Source organism: Lepeophtheirus salmonis, unplaced genomic scaffold, assembly GCF_016086655.4.
Source record: "Lepeophtheirus salmonis unplaced genomic scaffold, UVic_Lsal_1.4 unplaced_contig_3359_pilon, whole genome shotgun sequence".
NCBI classification, from domain to species: domain Eukaryota; kingdom Metazoa; phylum Arthropoda; class Copepoda; order Siphonostomatoida; family Caligidae; genus Lepeophtheirus; species Lepeophtheirus salmonis.
Window position 1 is genome coordinate 21618 of NW_027293790.1, and position 4239 is coordinate 25856.

General features: G+C 29.3%; 1 long non-coding RNA gene across 1 annotated transcript; it reads left to right on the forward strand.

Moving 5' to 3' along the window:
- The first annotated feature begins 416 nt into the window (after nt 1-416).
- On the forward strand, nt 417-1568 carry LOC139907495 (uncharacterized). The gene is made up of 2 exons (XR_011784163.1): nt 417-1290; nt 1350-1568. It is a non-coding gene; the product is annotated as an uncharacterized lncRNA (long non-coding RNA).
- Nucleotides 1569-4239: the final 2671 nt, after the last annotated feature.

Consider the following 4239-nt stretch of genomic DNA (forward strand, 5'->3'; position numbering starts at 1 on the left):
TATTTGGTATAAAAATTACATTGTTTGAGGATACTAGAGCGTAATTATATAATCTTAAAAATAATACAAAAAGGCGGAGAAGCCTTGCCTAATATATCATGTACTCAAAAACTATTATTAAGTTATTTTTTATAAAGAAATCGGATCAAAAAAAGTTTGAATATGATTTTTAAAGAACTTTTATATGGAATTGTAAAAAAAAGTATATAATTATTCTAAAACAATTTACAATTCTTATCTACATAAAGTTGATTATCTGAACAATACAATTTTGGCTTTAATCACAATTCAAGGCTTTTTTTTCCTTCAAATTATTGAACTTTTTTTCAATTATCTATTAGTTTTTGTAAATGTTTGTTTATGTAATTAATATGAATACAAATTCATGAATCATGTTACATATCCGTCAAGGATCGACGATAAAAATGGAAGAATTTTGGATTTGTATAAAGATAAAAAAAAATCAAATGAAAGGAGGATGGCAACATAATACCAATGCTCAGTGGTACATAGTCGTCGTTTGCACCCAATGACTCCCCTATTTTGTATAGTAGTATTTTTATTTTATTATAAATTTATAATGGAATAACAAAAACAAATAAGTTCAGTAAATTATCATGTATTTTTTTCAATTGTATTTTCTGGATATTCAAATTTTACACATTAACAAATGTTATAACATAAATGAACACTTTTGATTTTTTAATTAAAATTTCATAAAAATCGATATCTTATGATGCGACTTCATTAGTCTCCTGGGTGCTTTTAAATAAATGCTTCAAAACCTTTTGCAGATGTTTTTCTGATACTCACATAAATTTAGTAATGTCCTGTTGTGTAAGTGCGATGGGGTTTACGCTAGATAGCGTTCGAAAAATAAGATTTAGTACTAAAAAATATATAAGACAGTTTTTTAATGGGTTGAGTGCGCGTCAAAGATGGACACCAGAAAAGAAAAAATACGCCATGTTTTACAGTTTTTTAAAATTAATATTTGCAAAAAGGCAAACCAGGGAGCTGAAAATTTGAATAGTATTTGTGGTCTTGATACTATAAAAGCTAATTAAACGCAATTTTGGTTTCGTCAATCCCGTACGGTAATTTTGATGTCAAAAATGCACCATGATCTGGAAGGGCAACTGACGAAAATTCCGATATAATATTGAAAATCGTCCAGTCAAAACGTCGTATAAGCACTGTTTTGATTGCAAAGGAGACAAACATTAATGAAAAAACAAAACAAAAAAAAACATTAAAAATCATGGATTTCTATTTACTAACACCTAATATGTATGTATATTTATACCATGTCCTTTCCTTCAAATTAAATCCTTTCAATTATATTTTAGCATATATATATCTTTTTGGATGTCTTTGAATTCGGATATAGCGATCCAAAAATGTTCATTTACTATGATATGAAAACCAGACCCCCGCCATTGACATGAAGGAATTTATACACTTTAGAGCGTTAGAGGATTTTGATATTCATGTTTTTCTATTATTGCACAAAAGTATGTATATAAAATAAATGCGATACAGTGTTTTATCCCTTCAATCTCACAAAAGTTGTATAGTAATGAGTCAATAAGTCACTTTTTCTTACTAAGAGTCAAAGATTTCCAAAAAAATAAAAATAAATAAGAATCATCAGAGATGAAATTAGAGACGTAAAAAATAGGTGGATAAGTAAAATATAACCAGGAGAAAATGCATTTGGAAAACATTTTGGCAATTATAATTTCCTAGGGTCTCACAAAAGTACTTGTAGTGGATATTCATATTTAAGACCTAATACCTACTTACTAATGAAAAAAACAAAGACAAAAATAAATCGGCTCTCCCAAATCCAAGAGATCAAAGTACTATCAAAGTTAAAAAATGCCATATCACATTGACTAAATAAGAAACACGAATGCAAAATATTGTTAATTTCATCCAACATATTGTGTAGAGGAGAGTGATGCTGTTTGGCACACGGAGCAAGTTTGTGTTCTTCAATAAATAGCAAGTGTATATTAGTTTTTCTCCAGTACTTTTTTGGAATAACCTCCCAGTATTAGTAAGTATTGCAGTAGCTAAGACTCTCTAAGGGTGGTGCGTGCGTAAACTCAATCCTAGGCTTTGGCTCATTTTCTCAGTTTACGACAACGGGAGGATTTTCCTATGTTTTTATATCTCATGTAACAAAATAATTATTTTGGGCTAATTTAAGAGTTAAATGGAGTTAATTGGTTTAATATTATGTGATATTTTAATGTTTAAAGTCAAAGAGTGGCCAGAATGCAGGTTGAGACACGCAAGTTTGGGCAAGAAAAACAAAAAAATACAAAATCAAAAGTATCCAAAGAAAAAATTAAAATTCCCGTAATCTTAAATACCAATTTCTGATATCACACTTTAATTATGTTAAGTTATACATGTTTATCTTTAGTTTATTATAAAATTTACTCAACTGCTGTATTATTTGAAATACATTTATACCTATATATATTTCCAAATAAACTATATCGAAAAACACTATTACCTATCGACAATAATTATTGATGGGGAAAGTTGACTCAAAAATTTTCAACGTTATAATTTATATTACAGATAAAACATAATTAATTGTGTTATGAAATTGGTGTCAAAAGTGGGATATAGTTTTGAACTCTGGAAATACAAACGGCTGAATAATATGCCAAAAGGATAAATGTGCAAAATTTAGTCCCTTTCTCTCTATCAATATTATAATAGTTATAAGTTTGTAACAAAGTAATGGGTTAAATTGAGGAAATGATTATGGAAGGCAGGAGTAGTCCCTGATTTTTAATCATGCTCAAGCCGTAATGTTTGATATATGCAAGTTAAAATGTTCATTCCAAATTACTTTGTCAGGGTTTTTGGTCACTACATGTAGCTAGAAAAGGTGTAGGTACATATTGGGTACCTCATTAAAAAGGACCTTAAATTGTTTAATATTTTTTCAGTATGTAGATTGTAAATATTACGTATATAGCAATCATTACAATTTATAACTCTCAATTCAAACCCTACTAATAAGGAATGACTATATCTGAGCGCTTTTGGTAGCCCATTTTTCTTTCTTTTTCTCTCGTTCCTCAACAATCTTTCATGCTCATCTTCCGCATATTATATTTATAAAAAGGAGGTAAAAGGGAGGGGACTTCATCTTGGGCACTCATAATTAGAGCGATCCAATAGCCTCTTAGTAAAAATAGCATTACATTTGTAATAAGGAGCAAGAAATGGAGCAGGTATAAATGTTATGTAACTTTGCTTCCTGATTGACGGAATTGTTGGAGTACCAGGGATTGATTCAATTATCTTGCTGAATAGGCAGGACTTAACAAAAATAATTTGACAAATGAGGAAGAGAGTTGAGTTATTCTTGGATATTTCATTCTGAATTTAATTTTAAAGAATTAAAAATATGTATTTTGATTACCATAATTAAAAAAATAGAAAGTTGGTCGTGAGAAACAATTTCGTTAACTTTTTAGTTCATCAAAAAAGATGGGAAATGATATACAAATTTGGCAAAAGCCGTATTTATATATTTTCCTCTATATAAAGAAGAAGTTATATTTAGAAGTACGTAATATGTAGGTTAGAATACTCCCAGAGAAGAGTTCTGCTCTAATTTCATAACGAAATATTATGTAGCAATGAAGACTTATTGTTTCAATAATAAGAGCAATCACCATAGACAGAACCCTTCCTGAGAGAAAAATAACAAATTTTCACACATCATTTGACGACTCTTCCACGAGGTAAATCACATATATTATGAGGAGTTAATGACAGTTCTCAAAGGAGCCAAAAATGATTTTCTTTAACATATAATATGTCAGTACATTGTACATTCAATTATCACGATGGGAATGTGATTGATTCACGTGCACAACGATGTCAGTCACATGCCAAACAAATTTATATATGTAAGCTGTAAGGCTATATTGCTTGAATCTATAATAAACCCAACGGTATCACAAAAACATCAACAACTCTATATTTTTGTTCGCTCACTATTTTTCAACCACTCAGTACTCTCGTTCTTCATTAGTTTGCTAAACGTTGAATTCTTGAACCTTAAGTAGCTGTTGTTTAGCTATGAACAATTATTTATTGCATATATTGCTTATTAAATTACGTTTTTCTCAGAGTCCACTAATTAGTGGACTAAGAAAAAAAAATAACAGATCCGTGATTAGCAGAATGACAAAATTGTAAGAG